The sequence below is a fragment of the Lithobates pipiens genome, unplaced genomic scaffold, assembly GCF_037356315.1.
Source record: "Lithobates pipiens isolate NorthernLeopardFrog02 unplaced genomic scaffold, aLitPip1_a1.2 Scaffold_18, whole genome shotgun sequence".
Taxonomy (NCBI): domain Eukaryota; kingdom Metazoa; phylum Chordata; class Amphibia; order Anura; family Ranidae; genus Lithobates; species Lithobates pipiens.
Window position 1 is genome coordinate 361,316,096 of NW_027507758.1, and position 19,544 is coordinate 361,335,639.

General features: G+C 43.9%; 1 protein-coding gene across 1 annotated transcript in view; it reads right to left on the bottom strand.

The window, feature by feature from the left end:
* TPRG1 (tumor protein p63 regulated 1) overlaps nt 1-19,202 on the bottom strand; it is a 137,298-nt gene extending 118,096 nt beyond the window's left edge. Inside the window, exon 1 of the mRNA XM_077487556.1 lies at nt 19,029-19,202. The gene's annotated coding sequence lies outside the window, so the exon portion shown is untranslated. The remainder of the gene's footprint in view (nt 1-19,028) is intronic.
* Nucleotides 19,203-19,544: the final 342 nt, after the last annotated feature.

Below are 19,544 nucleotides of genomic sequence, written 5' to 3' on the forward strand. Positions count from 1 at the left end.
CTCAGTTTTTAGAACCTATAACAGTATCGTGTTCCAAGGGCATCTACCTTCTATAAAACTAGGTGTGACAAAAAAAAAAAAATAAGAAGATTTACAGCAGACAACCCTAAAATGGGATGTCACTACTGTAGGTCATATACATACTATATAGGTGCCAGAGAAGGCAGGAACATATTTGTGAAAAGGGACACATAGGAGCTTGATACTACTAATGAAGGAGTTAAGGCCTGCCATACAAGGTGTGAATCTAAGCCCGTTCAACAGGAATCGGCCAAGAATCAAACCGTTAATGGGCAAGCTGAAAGTACCTTGATTAACCTGGGTACAACTAGCCTGCCGGATTCCCTTCAGATCATCTCTAATGGCTGCTATAGCTGCTAGCAATAATCACTGTCTTCTACTAGGGGGGGACGGCTTCCCCCCGCTGGGAAAAGACAATCAATCGTCAGGAGGGATTCCCGTCAATAATGTCTGTGTTGATGGGGGAATCATGAGAATTTCTTTCCTGCCACCCTTGGTTGCATTTTCCTGTATGGGCAGCCTAACTGTGTGGCCACAGATACCACAACAAGAGGCTCAAAGGCCATTGGACAGACTCCGCTAGCTCAGCAGGGGAATCGCTTCGTTCATGGTGGATGACAGGTCCGTCTCCACTCACTGAGACAAACGTTTCAGAGCCCCGCTGCTCTCTATGGGAGATCGGATAAAAAAAAAAAAAAAAAAAAGGACAGCAGCTCAGTTTTCATCCAATCTTCTGGACAGATGGCGAATGTACTGCCACCCGTCTGTTATGAGGAGATCTTGTCGGATCGGATGGCAGGCGGGAGTCAGTGGACACATTTTCACTGATATCTGCCTGCCCATAGAAGACAATAGGTGGCCCGCTAGGATCTGCCCGAAAAAGCAAACAGGTAGATCTGAACCGGCTGACCCAGAAGTGATCTGTTTAAATTTAAATATAAACTGCTCCTAGAAACAACCATTCCTAAAGCCCAACTTCTACCAAACCTGGATTTTCATTATGAATAGATGAGGAAAGGGTTAGTGCCACTATAAGGCTTTTATTGTCGTTTCCTTATTGGGAAGCTTTGCCCTCTATGAGTGTTGGAGATATTGAATGAATGAATGAATGAATGAATGAAATAATTGTATAGCGCACAATGCGAACTGAAATCACCTCTAGGCGCTGATATTACCAGAGATATGGACAAATTATATATATATATATATATATATATATATATATATATATATATATATATATATATATATATATATATACACACATACACATACACATACATACATACACACACACACACACACACACATATATACACATACACACAAACTCATCTAGATGGCTGCAGCATCGATCCGATACTGCAACTGTCCCCGACCAGCACTAGCACTGAACGATCACATGAGTGCTGATCATTCAGTTCTCCAGGCCTCACTGGAGCTCTGGGCTGGAGGAGGAGGCAAAAGCAGCTAGCTGGGGGGCTGAGCTAGCTGCACGTTAGGCATTCGTGTGGATGCCGACATTATTGTTGGGATCTCTCTAGTGTCTGGACCAGTTCTGTGATGTCAGTCTTTAAAGAAATTTTTAACTCCTTCACAAATAACATTTAAAAAAAAAAGCCTTTTGTGCAAAATACAAATATAAAGCAAACATTTAACAATACATCAAAGAAACAATGATTTTAAGTCCTATTCACACCTGAGTGACACGCCGTTTGCCACACAAGAGCTTAGGGCAGCCAATTCACCTGGCCTACATGCGTGCCAGAGTAGCTCATGCACACTTTTTGCAGTGAGCCCCATGCGTTTCTGAAATGTGTGACTTTTTCCCAGTATTTTGGGTACTATTAAAAAATGAATGTGTTTTTTGCATTTACCTAAACCTCTTAGTGGTCTATCAGGATTTGTGCTTACAACACAATATATCTGGGGGAGTGGTTTTAATTGAAAAAAAAAGTATTACATTATTTTCATGGACAATAAATCAAATGCAATAACCAAGCACAAACCGCTATGCCTTTGTAAGCCAATTATAAATGGTGGCATGGCTCAATATATGGAGGACCCCTAAAGGAGGAGGAGGGCATAGGACAGCATAAGGTGTTCTAAAATTGCATTGTATGTTCCTGCACACTCTGATCACAGATCTTTCAAATGATTTTGCCTATCCAAAATGATCACATGCATGTGGTTTGGCTTCCTGACATAAATAAAAGGGATGGTTGGATAGCACACATAGTTGGAATGAAGTCACAATTATACAGTAAACAAGTACAATGTGTATTCAGAGCAGTATCTAACATAACAGAGTGCGATCAGTATATACCATAGCAATAACATATCATACATTGCAATATCCTTTTGATATCAGACACATTCAACGATGGCCATACAGGCTTCTATTATCCAATCAATGTACAATTCATTCAAAATGATCAAACAGTTGAAAAGGAATAACTTGGACTCGATTTAGAGCAGATTTGATCAAACTATGTGGGCCGGCCAGGGCTAAAAATTATAATTGCATCAATCAGCAGCACTAAGATGCTTTGGTCATGAATCCAGCCATTATTCAGTTGATCAAATTGTGAGATTGAAAACAGGGATGCAATCAATAGTTGGAAGATACGATTGGAAGCTATTGATTGAAATCCAATATCCTGTGTTTGGGATATTGATTAAATGGGTTGTACATTATAGATGGGTTATTCCTATCATTGGATCATTTATTGAAGCGCATGTGATCACCATAAGAAGGAAAGAAAAGGTAAAGGATCCAAGGATAGAGAGTTCACTCATTTCACATGTCATAGAGGTCATAAACTGGCACATAAACACAATACAGGGTGCAGTAGTTTCCCACCCACCCCATATATTGTACTGCAAAATGGTAAACTAAACACAACTGCAAAAGGAAACAAAGAAATAGCACACCTCCCTGGCCTGTCTGGTCAGACTTGACATTTCATTGGTGAACTTTGCACATGATTGCTCCGTGACCGACGAGATCATCCCCAAACTGTAAAGACACGATATTATAGGCGCCCTTGTGGTTAGGAAAAGGGAAGTCTGAAATGAAAAGCAAGTTCTTCGGCACTTTACCTACAGTATAGTTTTTGTAAATGCTCACTTCCCAAAGCACACCACTCTGCCATATTAACATTGCTTATCTCAAATGCTACAAACTGCAAATAAATCCCAAATAAAATACCTCATTAAAGTGATTTAGTCAGGGGACTGCAAATCTTCCAACTTTTTCATAGCGGTGTGGTAGGTGGACATCAAATACAGCACCTGTTCCGTCACTGTCATAATGGGATTAAAACCACTGTCTAATACGATCAATATGTCTTCCTCCAATCCAACAGGGCAAAAACGCATGGGAAGGGGCCTTGGGAACATTATGTGCTGAAAGGAGCCAACCTCTGGAATGTATAGAACGTTTCAGCATCTCATAATGTTTGGTAAACTAATCAAATGTAAGTTTCTTTCTTTGGTTTTAATTTATCTTAAACAGAATTACACTACTAGATCTTTCTTCTGCTTCTGAATACAACACATGAGGACATCAGCAGGAGCAACATTCAAATAGTGCTGCCCTTGCAATCTGCAGTGGATGTCAGTTGAAAGTTAACGACACCCCAGATCGCATGGTACAAATTTACCATGTGATCCGGTTGCAGTGCGTTTCCAAAAGTAGTGCATGCACCACTTTTGATGCGGTGCAATTTCAACCAATTCATAGGAGATTGGCTAGGCCACTTTGTTGTCTTGGCCGTATTTTGGGTCCTTGTCATGCTGGGATACCCATCCACGACCCATTTTCAATGCCCTGGCTAAGGGAAGGAGGTGCTCACCCACAATTTGACGATACACGGCCCCGTCCATCGTCCCTTTGATGCAGTGAAGTTGTCCTGTCCCCTTAACAGAAAAACACCCCCAAAGCATAATGTTTCCACCTCCATGGTGGGGATGGTGTTCTTGGGGTCACAGGCAGCATTTCTCCTCCTCCAAACACGGCGAGTTGAGTTGATGTCAAAGAACTCGATTTTGGTCTTATCCGACCACAACACACAACTCTCCTCTGAATCATTCAGCTGTTCATTAGCAAACTTCAGACAGACATGTGCATGTGCTTTCTTGAACAGAGGGACCTTATGGGCGCTGCGGGATTTCAGTCCTTCATGGTGTAGTATGTTAACAATTGTTTTCTTGATGACTATGATCCCAGCTGTCTTGAGGTCATCGACAAGATTCTCCTGTGTAGTTCTGGGCCGATTCCTTACCATTCTCATAATCACTGAAACTCCAGGGGTGAGATCTTGCATGGAGCCCCAGACAGAGGGAGATTGACAGTTAATTTTTGTTTCTTCCATTTGCGAATAATCGCACTAACTGTTGTCATCCTCTCACAAAGCTGCTTGGTGATAGTCCTGTAGCCCATTTCACCCTTATGTAGGTCTGAAATCTTATCCCCGACATCCTTGGACAGCTCCTTGGTCTTTGTCATGGTGGAGAGATTGGAATCTGATTGATCGCTTCTATGGACAGGTGTCTTTAAAGCTGACCATACACCTATAGATTATCTGCAGATTTTCTATGGTTAGATGGAAAAAGTGGTAGATTCCTCCATCCACGCAGTTTAGCGAACATGGAGAAATCGGTTGCGCTTTTTCCATCTAACCATAGAAAATCTTCAGATAATCTATAGGTGTATGGCCAGCTTTATACAGGTAAAAAGATGGGATTAGGAGCACTCCCTTTAAGGCCTGATTCCCACCTATGCATTTTTAGTGCTTTTTGCACTACAGAACGTGTTACATAGGTAACCATGTTAAATGGATTGCAGTGCAAATCTGCAAAAAGCACTAAAACTGCATAGGTGTGAATCCAGCCTAAGAGAGTGCTCCTAACGGGGTTGTAGACCCTCAATTTTTTTCATCTTAATGCATTCTATGAAAAAAAAAAAAAAGACAGATTGCCGTACTAGCATAAGTGATGTTAGTGCGGTGATCTCCCCACTGAGCTATTGTGTTCTGACAGTGGGACCTCCCCACACCAGAACACATTGATCATCGCTCACAGCCATTGGCTGCAAGTGCTGATTATGTGTTTTCCCAGCATCGTATTTGATAGGAACCAGGTGCGAGACTGGCGCCTGTCAGACAGGGAGCTGTACACAAAGGCCGAAAGTCAGCCATTTCCTGCCGAACCAACTGTTTCAAGCCTATTTTCGGCCCGTGTGTACCCAGCCTAAGCTGCTCTCCTACTATGGACTGCAAACATGTCTGCAGCTCTTCATCTCCATTACATGGAGGGGGTAGAGCAATTAGGAATTTTAGGACCAGTATGCAGGAACATGCTGTGTGTCCCTGTGCGATTCACATGCGATCCGGGTGCAGTGTAATTTCAGTCCATTCGTTTGAATGGGCTGAAATCGTGCCGGACTACACCAAAATTAGTGCATACACTACTTTATTAAAACGTACCCCAACCAGATTGCACCATACGATCTGGTGCAGGCAAGCGAATCTGCTTTTCCAAGATGCACTTGGAGTGTCGTTAAGACTGATACATGCTGCAGGTCGCAAGTTCAGTGCGTTCTGGTGTGAGCTGGCCCTAATAGAAGATAGCAAGGGAGGAAGATATTCTTCTGTGCACCTCACAGGAAGTGACATGGACTGTGCATTTCTGGCCAAATATATTTGCTAAAAAATTTCTTAGCTTAGTAAAGAAAATGCAACTGTAAGCCACAATATACTGTATTGCATTTTTTTGTGGCATTTAGTTACTCTTTAAAATAAACATTTCATTGCTTTCTGAGCCCATTGGGGAAATCTGACGTCACATCCTATTTTGTCATTTATTTTTGCTTGTAGTAACATTTGGCAGTTTAGTGTCAATTTCCAAAAAAATCCGTTCTACACTATATTCTCAGCTGATATGTTACTGCATAAAACTCCTGTGACAGCATGCATTCTAACATTCTTTTCTAAACCATGAAAAGATGTGCTTATTAACACTCTACCATCTCATGTTTACAGCCTTTAAAATCCTCCCTGTCTTCTTTGTTTACTTATGTTTCCATGGTCATGTTCCCAAGACATCTAAAAACTGTCTTCTGAAGTAACTTTTCTATTGTGTGTCAAAATAATCAGCCGTAACGAACATGGGGGTCATACTTTGGAGTTTAAAATGAAAGAGTCTATTTGCAGCAGTTATAATGAGATCTTTGTTTACAGCAAATTCAATTAACACAGACACACTTATCATTGAAAAATCAAGTTTACTTAGAAAAATCCAAAGTACCGTATTTTTCGGACGATAAGGCGCACCGGATTATAAGGCGCACTAGCAACGACCGGCTAATATAATGGATATTTCCATATATAAGGCGCATCGGACTATAAGGCGCACTGGATTATAAGGCGCATTTAATGAAACACAACTCGGATGCGGTACTGTAAGTCAAATTTTATTCAACTCTTTAGCAATAACCATAAAATGGTCTATAACAATAACTCTTAACACTGTTCAATTAAATACAAAACCAGACAATTATTTTTTCACTTTATTCTTCAATAACTATTAACACTGTTCAGTTACCGGTGAATACCGTACAAAACCAGACACTCACTTTTTCACTTTATTCTTCTCCCGCAAATCCATCAAATTCTTCATCTTCAGTGTCTGAGTTTAACAATTGGGCGATTTCGGCATCAAGCACGCCCGTATCCCTCTCATCATTCTCATCAGTATCCGAGTCAGGCTCGTTGCTGTCATCGGTACCGGTACTTAGCTGTTCAGTGATAATTCCGGACTTCTTGAAAGCTCGGATTACACTGGTGACTGATACCTTCGCCCAGGCATCCACGATCCACTGGCAGATAGTGGCGTAACTCGCCCGGCGTTGCCTCCCTGTGTTGGTGAATGTGTGTTCGCCTTCTGTCATCCAATGCTCCCACGCAGCTCGCAGTTTAACTTTAAACGACCTGTTGACACCTATATCTAGTGGCTGCAGTTCTTTGGTTAATCCACCTGGAATGATGGCAAGCACCGAATTAGTTTTCTTCACTTGGGCTTTGACAGTATCTGTCAGATGGGCGCGCATGGAGTCACAGACCAATAGGGATGGAGATTCGTGGAAAAAGCCGCCCGGTCTCTTGACGTAAACCTCTCTCAGCCACTCACTCATCTTCTCCTCGTCCATCCAGCCCTTCGGGTTAGCCTTGATGATGATGCCAACCGGAAACTTTTCTTTTGGCAGAGTCTTCCTCTTGAAAATTACCATGGGTGGTAGTTTCTGGCCATTAGCCTGGCAACCGAGAACTACAGTGAAGGATGACTTTTCGTTTCCTGTAGTGCGTATAGATACCGTACTGGTCCCTGTTCTCTCGACAGTACGGTTTACAGGGATATCAAAGGTAAGGGGGACCTCGTCCATGTTGGTGATGTGCTCTGGTCGGATTTTCTGTTCATTGATCTTGTTCTTGCAGTAGGTATGGAAAATGGCCAGCTTTTCTTCGTAATCCTTTGGCAGTTGCTGTGACATAGTGGTTCTTGTGCAGATAGAGAGATTCCGCCTTTTCATGAAACGGAAGCACCAAGAGGGACCTCCTCGAAAGTCGTTGATCTCCATGTCGCGTGCGATCGCTGTTGCTTTGAGTCGAATAGAGACAGTAGAGACGCTTCTACCTGCGGTTCTCTGTTCAATAACCCACTGTTCAATTTTGTCCTCCAACCGTGGCCATCTTGCTTTGTTTCCTCGGAAACTCAGTTTGGTCTTCTTTACCTGGCGCAGGGCATCTTCTTGCTTCCTCCACTTTCGTACCATTGATTCATTAATGTTGAATTCTCTCGCAGCTACTCTATTTCCATGCTCTACTGCATGACTGATAGCCTTCAGTTTGAAATCCGCTTCGTAAGCATGTCTCTTAACAGGAGCCATTTTTGGGGCAGCGGGTATACCGTAGAAAATGAACGAATGAATGCGCACACCTCCTGACTAAGATGGCCGTAATGCTCACGAAGCTGCACTGCTTGGATTGGGCATTACGGCCATCTTAGTCAGGAGGTGTGCGCATTCATTCGTTCATTTTCTACGGTATACCCGCTGCCCCAACAACCTGAGAGAGGTTTACGGTACGTCAGTTTACGGTAAGAGACCGGGTGGCTTTTTCCACGAAGGTCATATATAAGGCGCACCGGATTATAAGGCGCACGGTCGATTTTATGAGAAAATGTAGGCTTTTACGTGCGCCTTATAGTCCGAAAAATACGGTATGCTTTCTAGTCTTGTTGTTAAGAAGTGAAAATGTTGCTTCCCCCATGATCAAACCAGTGATAGCATAGTCTCAGGAAGAAATAAAGACAAGTAATATTTCTGCATGTCATTACATCTGCTTATGCCAGCCTATCTCTTTTTTACTCTGAAGGAACAATTGAAATAAATGTTCAGCTTTTGGGGAAACCCCCCCCTGTGAAAATGTAGATCTGAAATTCATGCCACGCAGGGTTAGTTGGGTTCATAGAGTCTAAGCGCACCGTACCACCTCACCAATATCTTGTAGTTTCACTCTTATGTAAAGCTTCATGGACACTATCTGCATTCGGAGCATTTGTCCATGGTATACGCAACCCCGGGGGCATGTATGGAGATAAAAAATAAAATAATTTTTTTTCCCCTGTAAAAATTTGCAACCAATTTTTGCCCGCTTTAAAAATAAAAAAGTATAATATATTATTCAGGATTTATATAGCACCAGCAATTTACGCAGCACTTTACAATATAAAAAGGAGACAATACAGTTACAATACAATAAAATACAAGAGGATTAAGAGGGCTCTGCTCAGAAGAGCTTACAATCTAATAGGGTGGGGCAGGTGGCACAAAAGGTTATAACTGTCGGGAATGAGCTGATGGAAGTGGTAGGAGATTCGTTTGAGACGTGATAGGCTTCCCTGAATAGATGAGTTTTCAGGGATCGCCTGAAGGTAGTAAGAGTAGGGGATAGCCGGACCAGTGGAGGTAGCGAGTTCCAGAGGATTGGAGAGGCTCTGGAGAAATCCTGGAGACGAGCATGGGAGGAGGAGATGAGAGAGCTTGAGAGTAGGAGGTCTTGAGAAGAGCGGAGGGGACGATTTGGATATTTGGAGACAAGATTGGTGATGTAGCTTGGGGCAGAGTTGTGAATGGCTTTGTATGTTGTGGTTAGTATTTTGAATTTAATTCGCTGGGTGATTGGGATCCAGTGTAGGGATTGGAGCAGAGGTTGCAGACATTGAGTGGTTGGTAAGGTGGATAAGTCTGGCAGCAGCATTCATGATAGACTGAAGAGGGGACAGCCTATGGAGAGGCAGGCCAATGAGAAGGGAGTTGCAATAGTCAAGGCGAGATATAACAAGGGAGTGAATGAGGAGCTTGGTGGTTTCATTTGTTAAAAAGGGGCGAATTTTAGAGATGTTACGGAGGTGAAATCTACAAACTTTTGACAACGATTGGACTTGGGGCTGAAATGACAAGTCAGTCTAGGGTTACACCTAGTACCCTGACGTGAGGGGAGGGCCTGATGGTTGCATTGTTGATTTTGATGGAAAAGTCATGGAGGGGGGCATGTGCGGGGGGGGGGGGGAATATTAATAGCTCAGTTTTAGAGAGGTTCAGTTTAAGGAAGTGGTGTGACATCCATGCTGATATGTCAGTTAGCAGGTTAGTAATGCGAGAGGAGAGAGTGAGGTGAAGAGTAGACAGATAGATTTGGGTGTCATCGGCGTATAAGTGGTATTGGAAGCCATGGCCGGTTATCAAGTGAGGAGGTGTAAATAGAGAAGAGAAGGGGTCCAAGAACAGAGCCTTGGGGACCCCCACAGGAGGCAACGGAGAGGTGGAGACAGAGTTGTACATGACACTGAAGGAGCGCTGTGATAGATAGGCAGAGAACCAGGAAAGAGCAGAATCTCGGAGGCCAAGGGAATGTAGTTTATTGAGGAGGAGCAGGTGGTCAACAGTATCAAAGGCAGCAGAGAGGTCAAGTAGTAGGAGTATGGAGTACTGGCTGTTGGCTTTAGCAGTTAGTAGATCGTTAGTGAGTTTTAGTAAGGCAGTCTCCGTGGAGTGCTGAGAGCGAAAGCCAGACTGTAATGGGTCAAGAAGGTTATTTTAGGAGCTAAGACGGTTGGTTGTAGACTAAGCGTTCTAGAAGTTTAGAGGTGAATGGGAGCAATGAGATGGGTCTTAAGTTGTTCAGGTTGGTGGGGTCCAGTGAGGGTTTTTTAAGTATGAGGGGGATCTGCGCATGTTTTAGAGGGGAGGGGAAGGTGCCACTTGAGAGGGAGAGATTGAAGATGTGAGTGAGGGAGCATAGGATAGAATTAGAGGGTGACCTTAATAGTTGTGAGGGAACAGGGTCCAAGGGACAATTGGTTAGGTGAGCATCTGAGAAAAGTTTTGCAACCTCTTCAGTAGTAGCCAATTCAAAAAGAGGAGAGCGTTGAACGTGCTATTAGGCCAGGTATGTTGGGTGGGGAAGATGTACGCACAGCCGAGGTGTCCTCACAAATTGCATCAATCTTGTCTTTGAAGTGATTGGCAATCTCTTGGGCAGTGAGTGAGTTAGTGGGTAGAGGGGGTGGGGGACGAGGCAGAGAGTTAAAGGTTGAGAAGAGCCGACGGGGACTGGATGACAAAGTATTAATAAGAGAAACAAAGTAGGCTTGTTTAGCAGCATGGAGACAGGAATTGTATTTTAGAAGGGCAGATTTGTATATGGTGAAGTCTTGGAGGCATTTGGTTTTACGACACAGCCGTTCAAGAACACGGCAACGTCTCTTGAGATTTCTAGTGTTGTCAGTTTGCCAGGGTTGTAATGGTCGGGGCCTGATTCTGCGTGTGGTTAGAGGAGCAAGTGCATCTAGTGGTGATGAGAGTGAACTGTTGTAGACAGAGATGGCAAGGTAAGGACAGGACAGGGGAGAGATTATTTCATATAGGTGGTCAGTAGCAGAATAGAGAAGAGAAGGCTTAAGGTGGCGAAGGTTCCTACAAGTAATTGTTTGCTGCTTGGAGGCAAGGATACAGTGAAACTAATGAGGTTGTGATCAGAGAGGTGTTTGTGAGGTTGCCAAGGTTGCAGAGATGGGAGAATACAAGGTCAAGGGTATTACCATTGGAGTGAGTGGAAGTATGTGTCCACTGGGTTAGGTCAAAAGATGAGGTTAAGTCGAGAAGTTTAGCTGTAGTTGGGTTGTTAACGTTAACAGGAATGTTAAAGTCCCCAAGAATGATCGTGGGTATTTCAGAGGAGAGAAAGTAGGATAGCCACGCAGCAAAGTCATAAAGTAAGCGTGACACAAGTCCAGGAGGCCGATAAATTGCTGCAATTCTCAGAGAAATAGGAGAAAACAGACAAATACAGTGCATCTTGAAAGAAGAAAGGGAAAGAGAGGGAGGGATTGGAAGGACTATATATATATATATATCTCTCTCTATCTATCACACACACACACACACACACGTCAGTTTAGGCCATTATATTTTCTTCTACGTTTTTGGTTTAAAAAAAATAAAAGCACACACACAACAATAGGCGTATTTTGATTGCTTTGCGCAAAACTTATCGCATCTACAAACTATGGGATAGATTTAGGGACTATCTTTTTTTTATTGTTTTTACTAGTAATGGCCGTGATCTGTAATTTTTAGCAGGACTGTGACATTGCGGCAGACAAATGTGACCCCAAATTACACTTTTTGGGGACCAGTGACATTACATCGATAATGCATTTTGTTAGCACTGATAAATGTAACAATGACGCTGGCAAAGAAGGGGTTAACATTATGGGTGGTCAAGGGGTTAACTGCGTGGGGTTAACCGTGTTCCCCGGGTGTGTTCAAACTGTAGGGGGGGGGGGGGAATGGACTGGCAGGGACATGACAGAGACTGCTGTTCCCGATCACTGAGCACAGTAGACCTCTGTCGTGTCTCCTGTCAGAATGGGGATCCGCTTTGTTTACAAAGGCAGATCCCCATTCTGCCTCTGTACTAGGTGATCACAGGTCGCCGGCGGACATCGAGTTTCCACTTGACCCTTGGGCACGCTCCCCCCTGCGTGAGCCGCCGTACAGCTATGGCGATTTGTGCAGGAGAGCCAACCTGCCACCGTATAACCACGGTGGCTGGTCAGCAAGTGGTTAAAATGCATACACCCGTAGAATGGCACCAAATTGCAGTACCTGGAAATCTCCATAGGTGATGGTTTAAAAGCCTTTACAGGTTGCCAGTTTAGAGTTACAAAGGAGGTCTGCTCCTTGAATTATTGCAATCATCATTTACATTTGCATGTAGGACTTACATGCGTGTTCGTATTTGCACAAGAGCACGGGGGGGGGGGGGGGGGGGGGGCGCTCTTTAATTTTTTTTTATTATTATGTATTTTAATTTGTTAAACCGTACCTTTCATTTTTCTTTTTTATCAACTGCCCTTGTTATAGCATGGACTGTGACAGGTCCTCTTTTTGGAGAGATCTGGGGTCTATTATGCCGCGTACACACGAGCGGACTGTATTGCGTACTTAGTCCGTCGAAACACATTTCAGCGGACAATCCGCTCGTGTGTGGGCTTCAGCGGACTTTTTCAGCGTGCAGTCCGGCGTACTAAGAATTTCGTATTTTTCGAAATTCTGTCCGTCGTACTTTGGTTTCAGCGGACAATCCGCTCGTCAGTATGCTAGTTCGACGGACTAAGAATGGCGCATGCCCAGAAAGGATTTACACGGCGGAAGGGTGCTTTGCTGTGTCTTGGACTTCCTATTTCTAGTCCCGTCGTACGTGCTGTACACGTCATCGCGCAAGCTTTCGACGGACTGTTTGTGCATCCGTGTGTGGTCAAGTCCGTTCAGTCGAAAGTACGACGGACTGTCCGTCGGATTGTATGACGAACTAAGTACGCCATACAGTCCGCTAGTGTGTACGCGGCATTAGACCTCATCTTCCCCCCCCTCTGGCCTCTAGTCTAAAGCATCTGATTAAACTGAAATCAGTTTGACCAGATGCTTTCACAAGCCAGTAACGACTTACATCAGACTGAAACCAAAGGCGAGGAGGATTTTGTCACTTCCAGCCTCTGACATCACATACTGGGAGATCCGGGGAAGCGGATGCTGCTGGTCTCATCCTTACCAAATGGGACAGGAGAGCGGGGGAGGTGTGTGTCTGTAAAAGTGATCCAGTGGATGTATAGCGGCTCGGATAACTTTTACCTAAAAGAGAATCACCGGCTGAAAAGAATACCGGGATCCTGATATAACCACTTAAACCCCAGGCCGTTTATAAATGGTCTAAGAATGGGAAGTAAGAAAAAAAAAAAAATAAAAAAAAGTACAGCATGCTGCATTTTTCCGCAACAGAACAAACCAAAAATGTTCAGGAACAAATGTAGCTTAGTAAAGAAATGAAAACAACAACAACTTGTGGATCACCTTTTTAATGAAGTGCCCACCAAACGCAGTCCACTTGCACCCATAAATGCAGCCTGCCAGTGCCCATCAATGAATGTTTGCTTGCTTCCATTCATTCGGGAGTTAGGAAGCAGACAGTCCTCCGCCGCCTCTGCCACTATGTGCGAACGGAGCAGCTGCCTGCTGATGCTGAGACTTAGTTACTTGCTGCAGAGAGAAGAGAGTAGGAACACCAGTGGCCGGGCGGCCTAGGCAGCAGTGTGCCCTAGGCAGCTGCCTAGTTTGCCTAGTGGTACCACCAGCCCTGCACTGTAAACAAGTGCCTAGTGTGCAGGTAGTGTGAATAGACACCTCATTTAAAGTTCCGACCCTTTTTCTCTATGTACTTGAATAGGGATGGAGATGCACGTTACCGTGCATCTCATTTAAAGTCCCAAAAGCCCCCTCTATTGCGGTGTGCAGGTAGTGTGAATGGGCCATTACTTTGATAGTGTACACTGTGAGTTCATGCTGTAAAAAGCTGCCTGGAAGGGATCGCTTTTCAGAGTGTGGGTGAGCAGCCACTGTCGTGCATTCAGGAGGCGATCTTTTCGTCTAATTGCCTGATTTTTTTTGCCAAACAGCAATGTATAATGGGGCTAATGTGCTGCAAATGCAAGTCAAGTGTTTGACTTGCAGATGAAGCACAGACCCATTGACTTGAATAGTCAAATTCGACAGGCGGTGCCACCTGTCAGCTTGTCACACCGCATTGTGAACTGCCAACTCTGGCTGTACTTTTACATTTTAGGTGGGCAGCAAATCCGCGGCCCAGCCACCTTTTTTTTTTCTTTTTTGCCCTGCCCGCCTGTGTGAAAGAGGAGTTTGGCTCATACCACGCAGGCTTTCAGTCTAGATCCGTCTGTTAGTTTTTCAGACTGAACCACAATGAATGTTTTTGGTGAGATTATGGATGTAAACGAATGATCATACGTATACATCCCCCTACATCCAAGTCTGTTCAGGTCCATTTTTATTTTTATTTTTTTAATGGAACAAGGCTGCATCCATTTTTTCCATTTAGATGGATCTGAATGAATGCCTTCTGTTCCATTCATGGATGTTTTTAAGCAAGAAAAATCTTTTTTTTGTTTATACTTTTGTCACCTCTGATCGGTCTCTGCAACAACTAAGGGGCCATTCACACTGCCAGTCCATTTAAATCGCAGAGCAATAGGAGTGATTCACATGCATTGCCGACTGGCTAGGGGGCAGTGTGGTGCACAATTCAGTGCACTGCACCATCCCCCTTTTTTTGTTTCATTTAAACAAACTTTATGTAAAGTGTTCAAAACATACACTTTATACATTGCAGTGCAATTCGGGCTGCTGCAGTGTGAATGGAACACATTGTTCCGGTGTGTCCCTGCACTGACAGACATTTTACACTGCAGTAAAACGTCTGTCACCTCACATATTGTAAATTGGCCCTAAGAAGAAAACGGATGTAGACTTATGTAAACAGAAATGAGATGAAGATTGATGTGCAAACTGAACTGAAGATTAATGAGTAAACTGATATCCGTTTGTTCTGTGAAAAAACACAACTGAAGGAAACTGGCCAAAAGGCCCGTACACACTATCAGACTTTTTGACAACAAACATGCAAATTAGCTGTTTTGGAGCAACATCCGACCATGTGTACACTGCATCGGACACACTTTTTCAGTTTTCATCAGACTTTTGTTGGCTGTGCGAACGGACAAACTTTTTGACAACATAAGTCCGATCATGTGTACACAAAACCATCAGACTTTTGTAAAAAGTACAAACACGCATGCTCAGAACCAATGCAAAAGATCAGACAATACAGAAGTCGATCAAAGGTGGCACTGGAGTAAATGAACGTCCTCTTTTGAAGTGTCATCAGTATGTTGAAACGTCACTACGTTCGCGTTTGTTGCCTAAAAAGTCTGATCGTGTGTATGCAATACAAACCTACAGCCAACACTCTTTGTACAAAAGTCCACGGGAAAGTCTGTACAAAGTCCGATCGTGTATATGGGGCTAAACACTGCTCAAATTTTATCAGATTCCTGCTGGCTTGGCACCACTCCATTCAGCAAAAGTGGATTGCTGGCCTGTTGGAAAATTGTTGACCAAACATTGGCTGCATGAAATCAGATGCACATACTGTTCATGTATTCCAGGGGTCTCCAAATTCTCTAAACAAAAGGCTAATTTACTATATATAGGCAAGCAAAAGGGCCACAGGCCACACTTTGGAGACCACTGATGTATTCCGAAAGCTGGCCAAGGGTGGGGGAAATGCGTCCATCAGTGCTGTTAGCATGGACGGAGGCATCTGTTTAGGCTGAACAACAGAAATCCATAGGCGTATGGCCATCTTTAGGCAGGGTTCACATATATGCAAACTGATTTGTTTTAAACTGCATCCAATTCACATGACATGTGAATGTGACCGGCTCTCAATGGAGAGTGGCACAGTGGTGTAGTGATTAGCACTCTCGCCTAGCAGTAAAAAGGGTTGCTGGTTCGAATCCCAACTATGACACTACCTGCCTGGAGTTTGCATGTTCTCCCTGTGCCTGCATAGGTTTCCTCCCACATTCCAAAAGACATGCAGGTAGGTTAATTGGATTCTGTCCAAAATTAGCCCTAGTATATGAATGGGGATCTTGGATTGTGGGCTACTTGAGGGTAGGGACTGATGCAAGTGTGCAATGTACAGGGATAGGGACAATTGTAGACACTCACTCAGGTTGAACTGGTATCTTTATTCAACCTTACTAACTATGTCCGGGGAGGCCGTGGTGCGGTTTGAAAAAGGATCCTGTGCATTTTTGGGTCCAGTTCAGGTGTGAAAAATTTGCACCTATTGGATATCTGTGACATTAATTGCTGTGTCATGTGCATCCATCAGTGACTTCTTATGCATTAAAATAAACACATGAAAGACACCTATAAAATTAGAGCCACAGTGAAAAATGAAATGTTAGAAAGCCCCAGTACTGCTCTTTTTCACAAGTATTTTAACCCCCGTGTTCAAAATTCAAATCCTTGTTCCATCATTTTGTGATTCACCATCAAAGTTTGCACCAGAAAGCAATGACAAAAACACCTCAAATATATGCCTGGATTTGTTTTTCCTTTTGTAACCACTACACCACTGTGCCATGGGCCTCACAAACCACCATCATTGCGCAACATTCCACTTTATTTTTATGTAAATTTGTATGCACTGCACGCCGGTTCCTGGAGATGGAACAGCGAGCAGAGACACCACTCGGAACGCTGGATAGACTTGTGCCAGTCTAAAGGCACTTTTTCACGAGAGTGCATATTTGCTATATATGTTATATAAAACATAAAGTAAGGAATGTTGCGCAATGATGGTGGTTTGTTTTCTATGAGGAGCAAAGATCACTGAATGGTGGAGACTTATGGAATGAATATTGGCAGAATTGTTGTGAGACCCATGGCACAGTGGTGTAGTTGTTAGCTCTCTCACCCAGCAGTAAAAAGTGTCGCTGGTTTGAATCCCAACCACAGCACTACCTGCTTAGAGTTTGTATGTTCTCCCTGTGCCTGCATGGGTTTCCTCTGGGTACTCCAGTTTCCTACCACACTCCAAAGACATGCAGGTAGGTTAATTGGCTTCTGTTAAAAAATTTGCCCTAGTAAATGTATGGGGACCTTGGATTGTGGGATCCTTGAGAGTAGGGACCGATGTGAGTGTGCAATGTACAGGGATAGAGACAATTGTAGACACTCACTTGGGTTGAATTGGATGGACTGGTGTCTTTATTCAACCTTACTGACTATGTAACATCCCTACAAAAGGAAAAATGAATCCAGGCATATATTTGAGGTGTTTTTGTCATTGCTTTCTGGTAAGGATGAGCTGCGGCGTGTTTGCATACTCCATGTGCAGAGCCCACCAGGAAGTTGGCGCATCGCTGCGCTAATCACAGGCAGTGAGACATTGCCCCGATGCGCGGCTGCAGAAATTGGGCAATGTCTCACAGCCTGTGATTAGCGCAGCGCCGACTTCCTGGCGGGCTCTGCACGTTGAGTATGCAAATACACCAGAGCTCATCTCTACTTTCTGGCGAGTGCAAACTTTGGAAAGTGGTGGTGAATCACAAACTGCTCTCGGCTGCTGCCGCCACCATTCTAGGTGAGGGAATCAGGAAGTGAAGCGAATCGGCTTCACTTCCCGGTCCCTACTGCGCATGCGCGAGTCGCGCAGCGCAATAGGAATTGTCCGCGCTGTCTCTGAGACCCGTGTGTGTCCCAGCAGACAGCGCGGCAGGACAGGAAATGGCGTAGACTCCCACGGGAGTCTATGCCCGGAAGTGGGTGGAAATACCTCCACCCCCCTCCCCCCTGAAAGGTGCCAATTGTGACACCGGAGGGGGGAGAGGGTTCCGATCAGCGGAGGTTCCACTTTAGGGTGGAACCCCGCTTTAAAATACTTGTGAGAAAAAAAAAAAAGCAGCACTGGGACTTTTTAACCTTTCATTTTTCACTGTGGTTATAATTTATATTTTTATGGAGTTTTTCTATGTGTTTATTTTAATGCATACGTCGTCACTGATAGATGCACACAGCGTTCAATGTCAAAGATATTAATTTTAGGGTTAGCGTGGATATTCAATATATCAATTTTAATGCTAGGGGAGGTGAACTTATGCAACAAACACACACAAATTATATATATATATATATATACACACTTTTTTTATTATTAATATTATTCACGATTTATATCGCGCCAACAGTTTACACAACACAATTACAGTACAATACAAAAAGGTACAGGAGGGCCCTCCTCATAGAGCTTACATTCTAACGGGAGGGGGTGGTACAAAAGGTAATAGCTGCAGAGAATGATTTGATGGGGGTGGCGTGTATATCACGTATTAATAAATTTTTGTTTTTGCGCCGGTGACACTTGGCACACAAAAATTTGCACCTGAATCACAACTAAGCCAGGGTTCACACTATTGCAGGAACCAGCGTGATTCCAGCACTGTATGGCTGAATTCACATTGCATGTGATTTTCACAGCAATGCGGTGCAAGTCACATGCAATGTCTGTTTGCAATAGCGTGAACCCAAGCTGAACCAGTGAACAGAAACGCACCGAATCCCAGACTACAAAATACAGCCACACATATGTGAACCCAGGCTTAGTATAAAAGACACAGACTGTAGAGAGTGCTTTTGTACGGAGCCATAGAACTGTATACAACGACATGCAATGGCAGTTCCTTTCCTCTTGTAGTTGCTGTGTTGTAGTAGTAGGGTGGGGCAGGATCAAGTTATTTTTCTTCCAAATACAAAAGATTGTGGCTAAGGGGTTCATAGCCAGATGTAAATAACCCTAGTAGGGCCATTCTCCAGTAACTACACATTGTAGTCCTGCTTCCCTTCTGATCAGAGCAGTGAGCAGGAATCAGCCCCTCTCTTCCTGTCTCAGAAGCTCGCACTCCTGTCCTGATTTCCTGTGCTTGGAAAGACAACAGGTTATAATGATCATCCTTACCGGAGAAGGTTGCTGGGATGGAGGATCTGTGTGTCTGTCTCCCTGGACTGGGGCTCAGCTGTGTGTACAGACGACGTAGGAGTAGACACCCCAAGCCTTGTGATCAGTGTTGCTAGAAACTACAAGTAGGAAGTAGCTAGTGACTCAGGCTGCCCTTAAAGTTGCAGGGTGAGTTTTGTTCCTGTAGTTGTCAGTGCTCCACTCCTCCTTTGATCAGCTGCTTACACTGAGCACACAGGAACTTTGGATGATTTTCCAAACACAGAACAATAAAAGCTTCTAGTCCAAACAAAAAGAAGGGCTTGTTAAAGAAATAGTCCCTCTTTTTGTAAAATGAGAGAAATAAATCCACATGCATATTTAAAAAACGTGTATTTGTTATATTTATGAACTGAAGCCCTGCAGAGCATTGCCACCGCGATCAATGTGCGCTGGACGCGATGCGCAGGCTCTTGCATTATTTACATCCCAGTCCCAGTCCCAGGTCCATCCATGGACTATAAGCGTGGTGATGTC